This window comes from Acipenser ruthenus, chromosome 6 (assembly GCF_902713425.1).
Source record: "Acipenser ruthenus chromosome 6, fAciRut3.2 maternal haplotype, whole genome shotgun sequence".
NCBI classification, from domain to species: Eukaryota; Metazoa; Chordata; class Actinopteri; order Acipenseriformes; family Acipenseridae; genus Acipenser; species Acipenser ruthenus.
In genome coordinates, this window is record NC_081194.1 from 76,024,489 (window position 1) to 76,045,622 (window position 21,134).

Consider the following 21,134-nt stretch of genomic DNA (forward strand, 5'->3'; position numbering starts at 1 on the left):
CAACCTTACTGCTCAGCGATACATTGACAACGTTTTCCCGTTCCTGCATGCCAATCCGGAAGTGTCGATTTTCCAGCAGGACAATACAAGACCACACAGTGCTAGGATTATAATTGCACAACTTCAAGAAAACAATATTGAGGTCTTGATGTGGCCAGCTTTTTCTCCTGACCTGAGTCCAATAGAACATCTGTGAGACCAAATCACCAGTGACATCCTCAGGAGACAACCGTGACCAGCCAACCTTCACCAGCTGGCTGCAGCTCCACAGGAAGAGTGGCGGAACATCCCACAGCAGTCTATCCAGAGGCTGATCAGGTCTACAGTGCCGTGAAAAAGTATTTGGCCCCTGTCGGTGATTTTCTGCATTTTTCACATTGTATTTGGTCAGATTATTTTGTGGGTTGTAGTAGTATATGTAGTATATAGAGGGAGTCTGAGAGAAAAAATGACACCAAAGTTTGGTGCTGCTTTCATTTGTTTGGTGTGCAAGGTAATCAAACATGCAATCTTCAGGTGTGAAAGTTTTTGCCCCCCCTAGTTAACTCAACCAAATTAAAGAGATAATTAGGGTCAGCTGTTTGAGTACTTTGGTTAACAACCTGGCCTGATTTGGGCTAGCCTTGCCCAATATAAATCTGACTAACTAGAGGCACATCATGACACGAACAAAAGAAATTCCTGAAGACCTCTGGGAAAAAAAGTTGTTGATGCCTATCAGTCTGGAAAGGGTTACAAAGCCATTTCTAAGGCTCTGGGGCTCCACCGAACCACAGTCCGAGCCATATTGTCCAAATGGAGAACGTTTGGGACAGTAGTGAATCTTCCCAGGAGTGGCCGTCCTGCCAAAATCTCTCCAAGAGCAAGGCGTAAAATCGTCCAGGAAGTCACAAAGAACCCTAGAACAACATCCAGGGATCTGCAGGCCTCTCTCGCCTCGGCTAAGGTCAGTGTTCATGACCACCATCAAAAAGACACTGGGCAAAAATGGGATTCATGGCAGAGTAGCAAGGCGGAAAACGTTGCTCACTAAGAAGAACATGAATGCTTGTCTCAAGTTTGCCAAAAAGCACCTGGATGATCCTCAAGAGTTCTGGAACAATGTTCTATGGACAGATGTCAAAAGTGGAACTTTTTGGCCGACATGGGCCCAGTTATGTCTGGCGAAAACCAAACACTGCATTCCACAGTAAGAACCTCATACCAATGGTCAAGCATGGTGGTGGTAGTGTCATGGTTTGGGGATGCTTTGCTGCATCAGGACCTGGACGCCTTGCCATCATTGAAGGAACCATGAATTCTGCTCTGTATCAGAGAATTCTACAGGAGAATGTCAGGCCATCTGTCCGTGAGCTGAAGCTAAAGCGCAGCTGGGTCATGCAGCAAGACAATGATCCGAAACACACAAGCAAGTCTACATCAGAATGGTTGAAGAACAAGAAATTTAAAGTTTGGAATGGCCTAGTCAAAGTCCAGACCTAAACCCCATTGAGATGTTGTGGCAGGACCTGAAACGAGCAGTTCATGCTCGAAAACCCACAAATGTCACTGAGTTGAAGCAGTTCTGCATGGAGGAGTGGGCCAAAATTCCTCCACGGCGCTGTGAGAGACTAATCAATAACTACAGGAAGCGTTTGGTTGCAGTTATTGCTGCTAAAGGTGGCGTAACCAGTTATTGAGTCTAAGGGGGCGATTTACTTTTTCACATGGGGGCTTTGGGTGTTGCATAACTTCCTTTAATAAATAAATGAAATATGTATCAAATTCTTGTGTTATTTGTTCACTCAGGGTCCCTTTTATCTAATATTAGGTTTTGGTTGAAGATCTGATACCATTCAGTGTCAAAAATATGCAAAAATGCAGAAAATCAGACAGGGCAAATACTCTTTCATGGCACTGTATGTGTCAACGCTGCCAGGATTGTGATAATGGTCAGGGAGGTCATACCCGATACTAACTTTGTAATGTTTTCATTTTGACAGTGTGTCACGTTTCATACTGAAAACTTCGCTGATCTGTATTTTTGCTCACATTTTCTGTGATTTTGTTTGATGTTTATGTTTAAAATATTTGATTAAGTGTTGCTTTCTTTTGTGCATCAGTATATCTGAATGCAGGTACAGCTGCCATGCGGTTATCCAAAACCCAATTCTACAAAACACTAGATGGACCAAACCAAGGAGTTGTCTTTTAAAGCTAAGGATGATGTGGGTGTGTCTGTGTAAAACAAACTTACAGTAGGACTTTTTATTGTTGTTACTATGGAAGGTGTTGTCATTCAGAATAAAATGTTGTCGTGCTCCTTGTTCTGAATAGTTATGATATGGATGTGCCCATTTTTACCTGTGACGTGTTTAATCAAGTTTACAAATATAGTCTGTTTTACATTTTGTGCTCCATAATAGAATTATACAGGCTTTCTGGCTATAAATGTATTCTCAAATACTGGATGAGCAACAGAATACAGCTTAATGGGAGGGATGGCCTCATCGTCACAGTTGTATACATTGTGCTGTAATACCAGTATGTTCTGTATTCTCCAGTGTTTTAGGATTATGTCGGCAGATAGCATACACATGCGTTCTGTAAATATCCATCCTTATGCAGTGCAGATGGATGTCTCTTGTGTTATCTGCAGATAGTTGTATGTTGTTCGTCTGTGGTTGCTTATGTTGCTTTGCCCCTTCCACTGTAAAGGGGTGGGAGGGAATGCAGACTTGGTGTTAAAAACACTAACCTCGCATTTCCCTACTTTTGTCGTTTCAATGTCAACCCTAACTGATGCATTAATGAAGTTTTTTGCTAATTTATACATACATACATCCCCACAGTGCTCCCTCATTTATTGCACAATTTGATAATTAACTTTATGTTGACAGTAAATGTTCTATACTGTAGAAGGGCTCTACATTAATTTTACTGTTTTAAATGTTGTAAAGAACTGTCACTAGACCACTGCAACTTGAAGACTATCCAGAAGGTGTCCAAAGTGAACGGGTTCAAGACCAATATATATACATGGACTACCACCGTATAATTACAGGAGGGGATAGTAATGTTGCTGCTGTACACCCTGCTGAATATGATCCCCAATCATCAGGAGGAATGATTCCATCTGAGGGATAACATTCTATACAGCAGAACTTCCTCAGGGACACTCAGCACCCCTTGATGGATGCCATCATTTAATCCAGCCGTTTAAATGTTTTCTACACCAGTGCTATGACACTTTTTAATTCTGTATATTTAAACACAAACACAGATACAGATAGTGAACTGTGCCATGCCATAGTGATAACTTGCAAAAAAATATATATATATATATTGCTTAGATGCTGCCTTATTCTACTTAATTTCCTTTTTTTCATTTACCGGTATGTGGGAACATTTTCACGTATCGGAGCACAACAACTCCCAACTGATGAGCCCCAAAGAGTGAAACCTATATAGTGTCTTTGGTTGCTATTGTACATGGCTTGATTTTTACAGCATTGGGGAATCACCCTGGAAACATAAACCACCTATCTGTAGCTGTCCTGGGATTGCACTTAAAAATAAGTGGTCTTGGAATGGCTCCTGTTAGCTGTTGTGACAGAACGATATCACATGTACAGAGACCTTATGCCTCCGATGCAATAACTACCTTATTAGCATCCAAAGTCAAAATCACATGTTTTAAATTTATGTTTTACTCAATAGCCCAGTCTGTGGTACAGAGTTTACAAAACTGGCAAACACTGTTACAGTAGTTTCTTATTTTCCCATGAATTTCTGGAAACTATTCTGAAATTAATCAGAACTTCCGTTTCAGAACTGACAGGAACACATGGCCTGTGCCCTAAGTGTCAGGAGAGAAGTGCTGTATGAAAATATCCTTCCTTATTTTAATAACATTTACAGTAGAGGGACATGCATCCTTTATTATTTTATTGTTGTCATTACTGTTAACTGGATACCAAAGAACCACATTTTATTATTTGTAGTAATGGCAAAGCACATGGGCAAAGTCAGTCAATTTGTATGTAATAAGGGTACCTCTGTATGTTGGTGCCTTTTGGATTTAGTTTTGAGAGTGGGGAAAATAAACCCCAGACAGGACATGACATCATCGACAGATGCAGGGGTTGCACAGCACATTTATTTCACAGACACAGTGGACTTGTTTGGAAAAAGATACAAAATGCTTTCCAATTCAAGAATTGGCTGAAAATGCTTTCTGTTCCTGGTAATGTTAGCTTCCACTTCATTACATTGAATGCAATGGGATTCTGTTAACCCCATGTTTTAAAGTGTGCCACTTCGTGACTCATGACTCCTGTACAAACAAGGCTTTGTATTTAATGGTTAATGTCTGATACTTTTTCCCCAAATGTTAACATGGTTTGTCAGCACGCATATGAAAGAAAATCGGTTATCTTTACTCTGGAGTTTTCTGTTTAGTCCAGTAAATTCCTACAGGGAGCCTTTTAAGGTTTTTGTTTTTTTTCTAGTTCTGTTCTACAGGAAGCAATGTGAAATGAGTTTGCAGAGGGGCCTACAATTGTGTGTGTAACCCTTTGGTCTGTTGAGAATTTCTGCAACAAAATATCATTTAAATATTTATATGACCTTTCTTTTCTAGTCAACAGTACATATCCACTTTACCGATAACCAATTCTGGATTTGAATTCAGTTGGAACATGCACAACTTTGAAAGGAAAGCCACTGTACAACTGTAATAAATTTGGTATGCAATGTAGAATGGGATGTACACTGTTCCTGTTTTCCACTATGCAAACAGCAGATGGGGGCATACTGTAATTTATATCAGTGGTTCTCAAACTTTTTGGACCTCACCCCCTTCCTCTTATCTGTGGTATTTGACCTCCCCCCCCCCCCCCCCCCCCAACATACACACACACACACACACACACACACACACACACACACACTTGTACCAGTAGAAAAGAAAATCCAGCTGCCTCTAGTTTCTCTGTATGTCACTGCTGTTGTGATTTTTTTTGCTTTTGCACTAACCATCCATCGTAATAAGAGCAAACAACACTGCAAATTACAGTTTACCGATTGTGACAAACCCTTACTAACGTGCATATCACGTACTAATAAACAACATCCACTTCCAGATGGCAGCGGACTTCATCCAAAAAATATGCAAGCTTAAAAGATGCACAGCACCATCTACAAACCTTGACATGCCTGGAGGTGTCAGCAGAAAGATTTGTTTTAAGTTAATATATACCGTATAACGGGAAATTTTGTCTGGTATTAAAATCTGTGGATTTGCTACTTTGGGGGATTTTGACAATTTTTTTTTAAATATTTCACTTGCCACGTTGACAAAGAGAAATGCCACAGTTTTGCATTTATACTTTTCATTCCAAAAACCATTCAAATAAATGTTTACTTACTGAAATATGTCTGCTAAACAGTATCTCGTTTACAGTAATTTGTTATAGGCTCTAAAATGTCACTGCAGCAACTTGGAGAACAGCAAAGAAGACCTAATCAGTTACAGTATGTATCGTACTTATATGGCCCTTAATTTTAAGGTACCGGTAAACTTTTACGATAAGCATTTGCTTTATCTCAATTTTAAAACCTAGCAGTTCACAACATAACACAGTGGAATGATCACAGTATCATGTAGCAATTGTAGGACAGTATTGCCACGTGTGAAAACTTTAACAATAAAGCCGAAACGAAAATGCTTTAATTTACTGGTTAATAGACTAGCAAGCACTGGCAAAATCAGATCAGTTTTATATGGTGCGATACCAGCACGACATGTCGTTAGTAATAGTCATATCGACAATAACAACCATTTTGTTACAGACTTTCTAACAAGTCTGGCACAAACAATTTTGGCTGTTACTTTTTTTAAAGGGTTCAATTAAGTAACACAAATAGACTTCACATAAAAAAGAACGGTCCTACTATATCATTTGATGGAAATGTACAGTCTACTTTTAATGTTTTCAAGCAAATTGGCTTCGTCACTGCCATTCTCATATCCACTTTGACATCTGACACATTTTTTCCCTCCTTCAGTGTTTCTTGGATACTAGTCTGCCAGAGGGTGTGATTACTAGGAGTACTTTATGTAACCCTTTGCTTGGTGGAGGTATTATTGGCGATCCAATCAAAACCGCCAATTAATAAAGCCACAATAAATTCTGCCCATTATACGGTATAGGTTAAGATGTGCGCTGTTTATATATATATATATATATATATATATATATATATATATATATATATATATATATATACACTTAGGGGTGGGCATCGATATCATGCACGTATTTCGATATCGATAATATAGAAGTCTTCCAAAACACAGAATTATAATAACACAAATGCAATATGAAACATATTGTGGCGATGTCAAGAAGGAACCTAAACAGAGTTGCTTAAAGTAAACACTTGGTTTATTCTCACACAAATAAATCGAACAAAATAACCAGTTTAAACAATCCAGGTTCTTGTAACAGTTCATTTTTCTCCAGGCTCGCCCCGAGGTCCTGCTCACAGCCCCTTTTATAGGGGAGCTGGAGGGAGGCAGCGCCCGCCCCAGCCAATCCGCACATGGCTGGAAATACCCTGCCTGACAGATGGTGATGGGAAACTCCCCAGCCCAGGGATCCTGGAAAGACCCTGCTAGGAGAAGTGGGCGGCGCCTGCCGTTACAATATATACATACAGACGTTAAACAGATATTTACATAAGAAAAGCAATAACTAACTTTTGCTTCACAATATCAATGGAGAAAAACAAGGTCTTGTTATATTGTTTTACTGTTCCATGCCATCATCAGCCACCTCAAAACTGGAATATTACTATACTTCAGGGCGCAGGCTAGCCAATCCGGAAGTAATTTAATCTTTTCTGCGTATAAATGCACGACACATCTAAAAGTATTAAGTACAGTGTCATGCTGAATGCTGCATTACTTTGAGACGTGTTTTAATGTATTAAAAGTGCATCTCATTTATAATACTGAAAGTTAAAAATTTTAAAAAATACATTAATAACAGAGTAAGTAATCGCATGGAAAAAATGCAATAAATCACACTGATGCATGCGCATATCTCACAATAATCCCAATAGTGCTTAATGCAGCATGCAAATAGCATTCGGTACCGTTTGAGCACATTCTGAGTGGAAGAAATATATATATATATATATATATATATATATATATATATATATATATATATATATATATATATATATATATATACTGTATATATACTGTATATATACATATATCAAATTATTTAAGCCAGTTTTCCTGTTTATTATGTTTTTTGTGTTAAATTTGTTTTTAGGTATGTAGTCCTTTAAAAAAAAAAAAAAAAGACGGTCATGTTTCTTAATTAGTTGATGCGTGCACTTTTTGAAAACAGGATATAGTTTCCGGTAACAGTTTGGCTGGTGAGAGGAAACAGGTGAAGAAAGGTGAGTAGTGCACACGAGAGAGGGTACACAGATTGTGGATTTGTTGTTTTTCTTGATTTATAGCTGTTGAATGTTTTTAATACATTTGTTAATCGGGTTCTTAGAAAAAGAAAAACGCCAATCAATGAAATAAAATGGTTAAATAATACTTTTATGTGTGATACAGTCTGCACCGCCCTTGTTTGAGATCTTCTGATCTAGAAAATGATGATATATCCCAATTTGGGTCAATACTAATAAACAATTAACTTTATCAATTACTGCATTTATAGGTGTGTTAATACAGTATTCCATTTGTATGTAGCACCTTGTTGAGAAAAACAAATGTTAAGTACCCTTTTTTGTATGTTGATAATTGAATGGGTACAATTAGCATTTTCTAAGGCTAGTAGTACAAACACATTCATTTTGTTCATTTATGGTGTTCTATGTGTGGTCTGCAGTGAACTGTTGTAATGGCCGCTTTTATTCGTATGCCGATTTAGTACATTTTGCAACGTCCATTAATCGTGAACTTAAATTGAGGCTAATTGCTCAATTTACTGTTTAACACATGAAATAGTTTTACTGATTTCCATCAAAAATATGTCGTCTAACTTTCTGCTTCTTGAAAAAAAGTGCAGCAGATATAAAGGGTTTCACAGTCTGTATATGAAAGCCTTTGAAACACATTGTACAAGTAAAACATAGGGAATGTTTTCTATGAGAAAGGAAGAATTTCACAAGTCATTTTATATAGGAATGCCAAAACATAATACAATACTGCAAATAGTCCTAGTATCACTCCTGGCGCACAGATAAAAGGCATTCTCTGTGAAAATGAAATGCTTTGCAGGTGATTCAGTTTACAGTTTAGCTGTGTGCTGGGTGTTTTCATTTCCATCTGCCAAGCTTTCTGCTCGGGATGGAAAATTCCCACTAAAGTTGACATACTTCAGAGAACTCAGCTGAGCTTTCAATCAAGCCCTATGGGAAAACAGCCCTCTGTAATTAAGGTTTTGTACCAGGGTGAGTTAATACATGTCTGTGGAGGGGAAAGTCATCTGGAAGTACATTTATTTAGTGCCTCTGATGATTTATGGTATTACATCATCAGACAATTACAATGTTTTTTCAATAAAGACTGAAGCATTCCATTGTGTTCTCAACTTTATCCAGTTTAGATTTGATTGAAAAACAGCTGGAACCAGGACTCGCACTGATATAGGAATGGTTGTCTACACTTTACAGTGCTTTCATTTGAATATGCTTTACAACACTTTACACTTCACCAATAAGGCTAAACAGGGATTTATACAAGCATGCAAGACACAATATCCGTAAGTAGATGCTCTGGGTATAGTTTAAAATGATTCACTGTGTAAGCGGATAGAGAAATGTATAAGAGAATGTATTCATACAATAGCAGTGAATCTAAGCGGTTACAATTTTACTAATGAAAATAGGACCCTCCTGTTGAAAGCTACATACAGAGACTTGCATGTACTGTTTATCAAGCGTTGTCGGTTTTCATAACCTTGGGGCACAAATGGATCTGTTTTCAAGACTAATCTAAATGAGCTCTGATGATGTAAAGATGGCTCTAGAATGGAAAATACATATGGCAACAGACAAGTTCATATACCCTATGTTAGTTCCAGATTAAACAACTGGCAAAACTCCCAGCCAGCTAGCATTTAAATATCTTAAAACATAAAGAAGCAGAACAATAACTGTTCCTTCTTGCAACTCCTACTATTACTATATATATATATATACAGACGTGCTCAAATTTGTTGGTACCCTTACAGCTCATTGAAATAATGCTTCATTCCTCCTGAAAAGTGATGAAATTAAAAGCTATTTTATCATGTATACTTGCATGCCTTTGGTATGTCATAGAATAAAGCAAAGAAGCTGTGAAAAGAGATGAATTATTGCTTATTCTACAAAGATATTCTAAAATGGCCTGGACACATTTGTTGGTACCCCTTAGAAAAGATAATAAATAATTGGATTATAGTGATATTTCAAACTAATTAGTTTCTTTAATTAGTATCACACATGTCTCCAATCTTGTAATCAGTCATTCAGACTATTTAAATTGAGAAAAGTAGTCACTGTGCTGTTTGGTATCATTGTGTGCACCACACTGAACATGGACCAGAGAAAGCAAAGGAGAGAGTTGTCTGAGGAGATCAGAAAGAAAATAATAGACAAGCATGGTAAAGGTAAAGGCTACAAGACCATCTCCAAGCAGCTTGATGTTCCTGTGACAACAGTTGCAAATATTATTAAGAAGTTTAAGGTCCATGGAACTGTAGCCAACCTCCCTGGGCGCGGCCGCAAGAGGAAAATCGACCCCAGATTGAACAGAAGGATAGTGCGAATGGTAGAAAAAGAACCAAGGATAACTGCCAAAGAGATACAAGCTGAACTCCAAGGTGAAGGTACGTCAGTTTCTGATCTCACCATCCGTTGCTTTAGCGAAAGTGGGCTCCATGGAAGAAGACCCAGGAGGACTCCACTTTTGACAGAAAAACATAAAAAAGCCAGACTGGAATTTGCTAAAATGCATATTGACAAGCCACAATCCTTCTGGGAGAATGTCCTTTGGACAGATGAGTCAAAACTGGAGCTTTTTGGCAAGTCACATCAGCTCTATGTTCACAGACGAAAAAATGAAGCTTTCAAAGAAAAGAACACCATACCTACAGTGAAACATGGAGGAGGCTCGGTTATGTTTTGGGGCTGCTTTGCTGCGCCTGGCACAGGGTGCCTTGAATCTGTGCAGGGCACAATGAAATCTCAAGACTATCAAGGCATTCTGGAGCGAAACGTACTGCCCAGTGTCAAAAAGCTCTGTCTCAGTCGCAGGTCATGGGTCCTCCAACAGGATAATGACCCAAAACACACAGATAAAAGCACCCAAGAATGGATAAGAACAAAACATTGGACTATTCTGTAGTGGCCTTCTATGAGTCCTGATCTGAATCCTATCGAACATCTATGGAAAGAGCTGAAACTTGCAGTCTGGAGAAGGCACCCATCCAACCTGAGACAGCTGGAGCAGTTTGCTGAGGAAGAGTGGGCCAAACTACCTGTTAACAGGTGCAGAAGTCTCATTGAGAGCTACAGAAAACGTTTGATTGCAGTGATTGCCTCTAAAGGTTGTGCAACAAAATATTAGGATAGCGGTCCCATCATTTTTGTCCATGCCATTTTCATTTGTTTTCTTATTTACAATATTATGTTGAATAAAAAATCAAAAGCAAAGTCTGATTTCTATTAAATATGGAATAAACAATGGTGGATGCCAATTTATATATATATATATATCTAAATGTCCCTTTGCATTAAGGCTGAAGGTTCAATTACTGTACAATGTGTGTGTGAGTATAGGTACAGGACAGCAAACACCTGTGTACGAGGGTAATATCGGCACAGGTAGAAGTGAATGGGCAGAGGCTGAAAACTGAAGTCTGTTTACGTGTTGCGAGTGCTGATATAACACATACACAGACACTTGCAGATTGTTATTAATATAAGACAGCTATATGTGTTTTCTAATTATTACCAACCTTTATTTAGTCTATTGTTATTTTCATTGAAAGAGGTTGAGGAAGAGAATACTGTTCAGTGGCTGAATGTGAAGTCACCGTTTTGAATGGATTTCCAAAGGGTGCCTCGTGTATGATATGGAGAATACAGCACGATGAAAACGCTGAATGATTTCATGAATTGGATTTCTCTGTGATGTGTCCCGGAACACAGCAACCAAATGTTAACTCTGATTGGCTGAAAGACCCTTAGCAGTCTATAACAGGAAATGTAGCATTTATTGTGTATTTAGTCAGTAGTCCTCACTCCTCACCTTACCTGTAATAACGTACCTGTAATTTTTCTTTTCATTAACATCCTGACAACTTTTTACACTTATAACAAAAATGTACGTTATTTAAACAGTTGTAGCAACACGTGGGGATGTGTAACACTATATTTTTCGGAACCCCGCTACTTACTCTTTAGCACCTGTGTTATGGTCATTTCTAAACTGCTGCCGCTCCAACTGGTTCATAATGCTGCAGCTAGTGCTTACTCGCACTCGCCGTTCACAGCACATTACTCCGGTTCTTAAACCACCACATTGGCTCTCTCTTAAGTTCAGGATTGATTTTAAAATCCTCCTTGCTACTTAAAAGGCCCTTCATGGCTTAGGAACTTTATTTACAGGAACTGTTGGTACCTTATGCCCCTAGTTATACCCTGAGATACCCTTCCTTTGGACTCATCCCAAATCATACTTTTAAATCAATTTTAAAATCTCTTTGTTAGCTTATTTTTAGCTGGATTGCTTGGCCGTTGGCGTTCTTTTAATTTTTTGGTTTTATTGTAAAGCGCCCAGGGATGCTTCGCATGAAGAGCGCTGTATAAAAGCAAGTTATATTGTATAATTCTTCAAATTCAAACTGAGATCAAAGTTTACAGAAGATTTGTTTTAAATACAAAATGTAGCCTATTGTAGAACATGCTGCTGTTTAAAATGTTATCAACACATGGGGATAAATGCAGATTAACACATACAAAAAACAATGCAATTGTCTTGTTATGATCTCGGCACACATGGCTGTAATAAAACACTGGCATCAGGAGGCAATGCTTCTCAGCTGGAAAATATTTCATCTACAATTAAAAATGGGTTTGAAAACAGCTGCAGGAACAGTACAGGGGTAGTGTGTAGAGGTCTGACATGGAAACTTCCATTTCCTACATACACACAAAAAGTGTTGTTTTATCAACTAATTAATTTTGTTGCTATACTGTATGACCCCATGAAGGTTTTAAAAAGAGCTTCCTAATTTCCTGAAGAAAGACTAGACTCAAGGCTGTAAAGAAGTCTGAATGTAATGACTGGTGTAATAAAGGAAATAAGCCCAAAACTGACCAGGCTTCAGGTCTACATTGAATAACTTCTGTTGTAGTGGCCTATTTAGAAATGGGTAATGTTGTAAGCTTACTTCAAGGAATGGAAACTATTGACACAATCGAACTTTACTCTTTACATCACTTTTTGTTTTGCGCATCAGTCGTGTGTTTTACCATGTGATCTGCCAGTAAAGGATTAAATTGTCCTGCCCAAGTTTGATCACAATTTAATAATAACTAGCCATTTCAAAGGGAGTTCATACGGTGTTTAAACACTTACATACACTAATACCTTGTGTCTTCTGTTCACACAAAGTTACACAATCACAGGTTTATCAGCCAAGTGTTACATTATTACAAAGCAAAGTATTCAACATAGTTTTCACTCTTTTAAACACAAGACACAGCTGCAGTTTCCCATGAACATCCCCCTCAATGACAGTGTGAGCCCAGATCTGTGGTTAGAGGCCTTATTAAAACCAGTGGCGAGATGATAAGGCTGGATATATTGTATTATGTTTTAAATCTGTTTTTCAAGATGAGAAGCTCAGCAAAACGTGTTCCCATGAGTCATGTTGACAAAACAAAAAAAAAATGCACAGTCCAGAACAATGGACTTATATAAACAAAGAACAAGGTCTGAGGCATGTTGCAAAAGCACTGCTTCTTTTGGTCACATGGTGACTTAGTTATCGTTATGGTAACTAATCTTTTGAGATTTCTTACTGCAAGTAAACTAGTTAGATAATGCGCAGGTTAAAAATGAAGATACAATTGTTTACAGTTATTGAGATTTGGGGAAAGTCTGCTTCAGAAAACACTAATGAATATGTACTGTATGTATGTTTGGATGCTAAGTAGAAATATGGCCCCATTATCTTGGGGTTCATGGTGGATAATTAAAATGGCCTAGCCTTAAAGACCCAGTATCATAGATTAACCTTCATTGTGTTGTACATTCATTATTTTTCAATTATAAACAATTGTACCTTACCTTAAAAACTTTCAGTTCTTCTGTGTTTTGCTGTTCTTTTGTTTTCCCATTTCGGTGAAACCAGTTTTGATTTACATTCCAGAAATACAATTCCAGTCATCAAAGTGCAAATTGAAACAACACCAAATTATTTAAAAAAACCTACCGGAATCAAGATGTACCTGCTCACTGCAATAGAAGTAACCTGTCATTCCAATACTGCCACCTTATCGGTGGAGGAGAATGACAATCGGGTTAGTTTTTTTTTTTTTTTTTAATTTAGTCGTTGCCAATTAGTTTTTATTATTTTCTCCCCAATTTGAAATGCCCAATTATTTTTAGGCTCAGCTCACCGCTACCACCCCTGCGCTGACTCGGGAGGGGCGAAGATGAACACACGCTGTCCTCCGAAGCGTGTGCCATCAGCCACCCGCTTCTTTACACTCTGCAGACTCCCCGTGTAGCCGGCTCAGAGCTACAGCGTCGGAGGACAACGCAGCTCTGGGCAGCTTACAGGCAAGCCCGCAGGCGCCCGGCCAGACTACAGGGGTCGCTGGTGCGCGCTGAGCCGAGGACACCCTGGCCGACCTAACCCTCCCTCCCCCTGGGCGACGCTCGGCCAATTGAGCGCCGCCCCCTGGGAGCTCCTGTCCACGGTCGGCTGTGGAATAGCCTGGACTCGAACTCACGACGTCCAGGTTATAGAGTGCATCCTGCACTCTAGCGAGTGCTTTTACTGGGTGCGCCATTCGGGGGCCTACCCGGGTTAGCTTTTTATAAAATATTTTTTTATTTATTAGAATATTCATTTGCAAGGATAAAAAAAGGAAAGTGAAATGCTGCTCTGTTTTATTTATGGCTGCCAAAATATACAAAAATATATTTTTTGAGTTGGTTGATATTTTAATGTTTGTAAGTATTTTTTTATTCTTCTTATTTAGTATTTATCATTACAGTAATTGCAGTAATGTTACATTATTACACTAATGGTATTGTAAAGAATTAAGTAACGAATAAATCGTCTTTGTAAAATGCTGGAATGACAGTTGTGCAGTTAGTGAACTTTTGGAGATGACAGGCGAACACTGGCTCTCATTTCAGCTCACAACCAGAGCAGTCTTGGTATTCAATTTACTGCATACAACTACCGTTGCATTTTGGCTTTTTTTATATATAAAACTTAAAACATGTAGTTTTAATGGTTTCTAAAAAATACAAAAATGAAACATGTCTAAAACTAATAGGCCATTGCGTTCATTCATCCCAGATGGCACTGCTGCACATGATGTCAGTCAGACCCTAGCAACCTGAGCAGCTACCGTCTGTATCAGCGAGCTCGGGGGGAATCTCAATGTGAGAGATTGAATATACTAACTGGGACTGCAGTCAATAATGGAAACATACCACCAATCTGGGAGAGAAATCGGAGATAAAGTACTGAAAGTTATTTCAAGATATCCGCGTCCATATACAGTAACTTATATGGACGTGATACTGGCTTGTTAAAGACAGGCCTGTGGTGTCATATTTTTCTAGAGAGAAGGATTTGATTAGTAATTATTGTGTCGAAATTTGTTTAGGTCATTGTTTTTAACCACAGCATTTTGGGAATATCCAAATCTGAGCAGATATGGAGATACCTGTCCATATGCACAGTATGTTGATTTTGGATGCATGTCATGGTCATGTACATGGACCTTATTTTACTAACATAATTGTTGAAATTAGTCTATTTTTAAATTCATGCTGTATAGTTAGATGTACTTCCAAAACAGTTTTAACCAGCACTTTCAACAATATATTTGATAAAATCCCAAACCTTATCTTGTGTAGCACATCTAACTCATTGACAGGTTTAGTAAAAACTTCAGGTACTTGAGTAATGCTGTTTTGCACTGTTGTTTAAGGCTTTGAAATGTACTGTACTGGTACCATACTTTACAGTGATGTACCCCTACAGAATGTTAATGAATTTTACATACAATGTGTATTTCCTGTTTAAGAAAACTGAACAGATGGAGAACTGGTTAGAGTCTAGCAGGACAAAATTATTCATGTTAACGAACCAGTGTCCTTACTTTGGCTAGTGGAGTGTTACATTTGCCAATATATAACCTAACCAACTATAAAAACCTGAAGTCAGGTTTATTATTTTAACTCTCTTCCAGCACCTCAGTCTAAAGAAGGGTGTGAAATGATGGCCTCTCTTCACATGTTTTTTTTTTGTGGATTAAATACAAATTTAGATTAAACTGGTCTGTAAACGTTTGTTTATTAGCAAATTGGTTTTGGAATATCACACCTATAACATTAAAGAAGTGTGTAGTATACTCGTACAGTTTAAAAACGTTTTCAATAATACATTAAGAGGATTGTTTCTTTATATGTGTAAGTCCTACTAAAGCTTTCAGAGTGGAACGGCTGTTTTAGTAGGAAGGAAGCTTAGGTTCCTTGTAGGTCCTGTAGCTCCTCAAAAGGCACTTGAAAGGGGAAACTAACATCAGAAGCCTCAGGGGAGCACAGGGCCTTGTGCTAATACATTGATGAATTAAAAACATGACTCCATGACCGGGCAGAGGAAGAAAACTCTTTCAGGGGAGGAAACCTCTGAAAATCAAACAACGTTTGTTACCTCTTAAGCTGTCCTGCTGTCTGACAAGCTACCCCACTGCAGCATCATTAAGAAGCAGGTGAAACATTGATATAAATGAGAAAATGAAAAAGGTAGCTGCTCTCATACATAGACATACACATTACATACCTAACATATATGTAAAAGAATTGTTATTTATAAAGGCACGTCACCAAATCAAGTTTATAATGCTCTTAACGTGATTCATATTTGTCTCTGGGGATGCGAAAAGTTCAGAAATGGTAGTAAGGGTTCTGTGTTGTTTCTTCTTAGCATGTTGTTGCTACCAGAACATGTTTTGGTTTGTATTTTATCCCCACACCATGTCTGTGCCCTACCAAATCAGTCACAGGGCAAACCTGTGTGTTTTATTCTCTCAGCGTGCATACATATACCAGCATGTGAAGTAAAGAAGACAATGTCACTAATGAACGCACTAATGTCATATTTTAAACAGTTGTGAATTCCACAATGCGGTCAGGCTCAGATGCCTCATGTACACCTTCTCTACTGGCACACCCAACCCATGAGGGCTCGGTACGGTACGGGTACGGGTGGTTCTCCACTGGATATCTATCGAGCCGAGTGAGAACCAAACTGTGAAACTCCAGCCTCACAAGACATCTGAATCCAGCTGCGAGCCGAGCCAGGGGCGGGGTTAAGGATTTTCATCATTACGTTGCATCAGTCAGTACACTCCAGAAAGAATAATAACAAACATGGCATGCAGCGAGTGTGATGAGAGAAAGGTACAGCCTTGGGACGCTGAGGAAGTGTAGGCTCTAGTTTCTCTGTGGGCAGATTGAAGTGTTCAGAAAGATTTGGAGTTGTGAGTCAGAAATGAGAAAGTTCATGCCCGAATTTCTGATGATTTGAAGCAAATGGACATAAACCGCAGGTACGGTACACTTTAACTCATACACTCAAACACAAAATTCTATCAAATGTCTCATCCTTGACCGTTATTATATTAATATAAAGGGAAAAAATGCAGAAAATAAAAAAATTATAAACTTATTTACAAAAATAACAAAATCCAGCTGCACCATACACACGACTACAGAAAAATCCAGCTGCACCATACACATGACTACAGAAAAATCCAGCTGCACCATACACATGACTACAGAAAAATCCAGCTGCACCATACACACGACTACAGAAAAATCCAGCTGTACCATACACACGACTACAGAAAAATCCAGCTGCACCATACACACGACTACAGCTCTCGCGCTTGCGCAGCTTTTTTGTTTGTTTGTTTTTTTAAGCCCCCAAACAAAAAACAACTTAAGAAAAAACAACAACTATCCTTAAACGAGATATCTTTGGTAAATCATATTTTTAAAATCTTCTTTTTCCTCCAACAGAACTAATTGAACTTTATTAAATCGATATAATCAGTAAAATTTGTGGATTATAAAGAAAGACTATAATATGAACAAAATATAGTGATACATGATACAGCTGTATTGTTGGTCTATTTGTTTTTGAATACCATTTGTTTGCGCATCTTTTGGCAAACTGAGTTAATTAATAACAAAAATTAATAATAACGGTCTTTCGTTGCGTGTGACGTCAGTAGCACGGCTCAGCTCTGCAGTGGAAAAACAACCCAGGCTCCCCTTAACCACACCTTGAGGGCTCGGTACGGCCATGTTGCGGCTCTGTTGTACAGTGAAAAAGAGGTATTATACACTACTTATACACTATATCCAAAACTTTACACATACAGCCACAAGGGTTCAATCACTTTGCAACTTTTACTGCATGCTACAGCTGCAGCTTACACCCAATAACCTCAAAATGAAAGACACACTTAGGCTGACACGAGACCAGGGAGAAAGAGGCTCTTTGTCATGGAAATCCTTAGTGATAAGCCTACATTACATCTAGACAGCAGGAGTGGCTGTGCTTGTAATTCATTCCAGTCACTTCTTTGATCTTCCCAGTCCTTTGCCTTGCCTATCTAGAGTGTAAGTGTCAGTGAAGACTGCTCTTTTATGTCTGAAATGAAATATCTTTGTTTACAACCACGATGATGGGCTGAAAGTAGGCCTTTCTAATCCACTTTAGCACAATACATATACCAGTAAATCAAATGCATTTCCTCATAAATGTATGTTTGTTTTGAAATGAATAGGACTTTGGGGTTGTTGGACGTTCACAACTGTTATTGACCCACAGACAGCTACAATCTGTATCTATCCTAACTATACAGGTACCGGTACTCTAAAAAATAACTTGGTATGAGTATGTTAGTCACATTGTATATCATTTTCTGAATCGGGCAGGGCTCTCAAGCATGCCCTCTCTCTAGACCAATAGCCACGATCTGACTCCACTGTCCTTGAGAAATACTACATTTGTTGTATTTGGTACAGTATTTCTTACAACTTATATATATATATATATATATATATATATATATATTGATATACTGTAGTTTGCTGCATAGCTTTGTATAAAAACCATAGAATATGATTCACCGATAAAATAGACCACTGTGACTTCCTTGTAGCTACGGGGTCATCCTTGCAGTGGGTGGTCCTTTTTTGCTTTGCTTTTCCCAGAAGTTGAGAGAAATGTTAGTAAAATAGATAGTTAACTTATAGCTTTACCACAGGTTTGGATGAGCACAAATTCCATACAAACATTTCTAATTTAATTAAAACTCATAAAATGCTTGTTATTCCTGTGTAATTTGTAATTCACTGGAGGTGGAGTTTGCGTCTGTGGATTTACTTGATAAGCCCCTGGTTTTCAGAAGTATTCAAATCATCTAGCTAGGTAAGAAATGCCTTGTTCAAAGTACTGAACTGCTTATGAAACTCTGAAACGCAGTAAGGAGTTATAAAAACGATGAGGAGGTGCCTGTCTGTTCCGCCTGTGTGTTTTTGTGCATATCGAGGATGTAGGTCATAGTGATCTAATCTTTCATGAAACATAGTTCTAGTTTGGAGTGAATTTATAGCCATTACCGAGGATGTTACTGACAGACTGCTGACCTTCAAATTAGCCCCATGAATTAATGGCCCTATACATCAATACCATACTTCCTGGTTTGTCTAATTGCTTGAGTTTTAACTGACTCTATTCCAATGCTCAATCGTGGGCCAGCTTTTCAATTCAGGGAGTGGTACCAGCCAATCTGTCATCCTGTTTGTACTAAAACAAGCGCACACAAAAAAAACTAAATAAGCAGTTTTGTTTTAAACAGTTCTCACTGTTGGTATGCATTCGTTAGCCATTTTACTGAAGGTCACACTGTCACAGCTGTAAGGTAGTAACACAGAAAAACATTTTAGGTTTTTAGTTAGTTTTCAAAACATCTTGTACTTTGCTATGCTGGTTTATGTGTATGTGTTCGTGTCATGTGTGAACTCATGAGATCTACAGTATTTCCGTAGTCACAGCCCCTACAGCATTTGGCTTTAGATGTAATTATAAAGGAAGTACTGGTTATCTTTACAGTGTTCATTTCCTGAAATGCTTGGCAGATAACCCTAGGTCACATTCTTTTATTCCTATATAGACAGATGGGAGCCAAAACAAATAAACAAGCTGTTCTTAAAAGGAACCAATTAGTTCAGCATAACACAAGAATCCTTGTAGTACAACTTAAACAGGGGTGTGACCTGTACGAGAAACAAATACTGTATATCAGGAATATGTTACTGTATGTAGAAAAAGTGCCAGCTTTTTATTTTAAACATATGTTAAACATAAATATGTCACAGAATATATGTCATACATTTAACATTTAGCTGGGTCAAAAAAAAAAATGTATTCTAATTACAGTACACTTCATATACACTGCTTTCTGTCAGCTGAATACATTCTGACAGGTTTTCCTCATTTAACACACCGAGTCCAGGCCTAATTGATGTGTCTCCTCATTACAGGAGTCATAACCAAGGTTTTAAAATGCATTGTATTGTTTATTAATAGTGGCAGCATTATCACTGGTCCCCTCATTGTGCATGCTTTCTTTTTAGTTTTTTTTAGTTTAATTAGGGATTAAAGAAAACTAAACTTTCTGCTTTATAAGACTGTTACCTGAACATAAAAACAAACCAAACTTAGGCACACAGCCCAAGAATTCTCGTATAGATAGTTTTAGATTCTCTGTAATGGCGCACATGATTTTTAAAAGTAAAGCAGCAGGAATCGCCAAGTGTCATATTTAAACAGCATGATATGACGAAGTTCATTCCCCCAGATTCCAACACCGTTTCTCAAAATGAGCCTGTGCTCATTTATGTTTTATTTTATTATTGGTTAAATGTATCAATTTACAATTCATGATTACTAGTTTTTTTTTTGTTTAATAGACTTGCCATATGTTTTCTATATTAATATCACATTGAGATCAAAGTCGTGGTCCTTTTAACAACAGTGCCACCTTGTGGACGTCACCAAATATTACTTGGTACTTTTAATACTAAATTCTGAACACTGACTATATCTAAACTATATACAGTCAACAGGGCCAGATAACGCATAGGCGAACGGGCCCGAACTCGTGGGGGGTGGGGGGGGGGGGGCAGAAACGTTTTTTTTTTGTTTGTTTGTTTGTTTGTTTCTACATATACAGATTTGCGCCTAAATTGACGATTATATGTCTGTGCAGATGCAGTTTTTCAAAGATAGCTGGACGTGCAAACGGCGCAATATTCCTGTGACCAAGTCCCGCTCCTCTGGTATTCCTAATCTACATTAATGATTTAGATTCTGGTATAGTAAGCAAACTTGTTAAATTTGCAGACGACACAAAAATAGGATTCGTGGCAAACACTGTTGCAGCAGCAAAGTCATTCAAAAATGATCATTCAAAATGATCTAGACAGCATTCAGAACTGGGCAGACACATGACAAATTACATTTAATAGAAAAAAGTGTAAGGTACTGCACGCAGGCAATAAAAATGTGCATTATAAATATCATATGGGAGATATGGAAAGAAGGAATCTATGTAAAAGACCTAGGAATTTATATTGACTCAGAAATGTTTTCATCTAGACAATGTGGGGAAGCTATAAAAAAGGCCAACAAGATGCTCAGATATTTTGTGAAAAGTGTTGAATTTAAATCAAGGGAAGTAATGTTAAAACTTTACAATGCATTAGTAAAACCGCCTCTAGAATATTGTGTTCAGTTCTGGTC

At 38.0% G+C, this 21,134-nt stretch overlaps 1 protein-coding gene across 1 annotated transcript in view; it reads left to right on the forward strand.

Annotated features, from left to right (window-relative positions):
• The first annotated feature begins 7,411 nt into the window (after window positions 1-7,411).
• The window catches only part of ankef1a (ankyrin repeat and EF-hand domain containing 1a), a 40,332-nt gene continuing 26,609 nt past the window's right edge, over window positions 7,412-21,134 (forward strand). The window contains exon 1 of the mRNA XM_059025823.1: window positions 7,412-7,458. The gene's annotated coding sequence lies outside the window, so the exon portion shown is untranslated. The remainder of the gene's footprint in view (window positions 7,459-21,134) is intronic.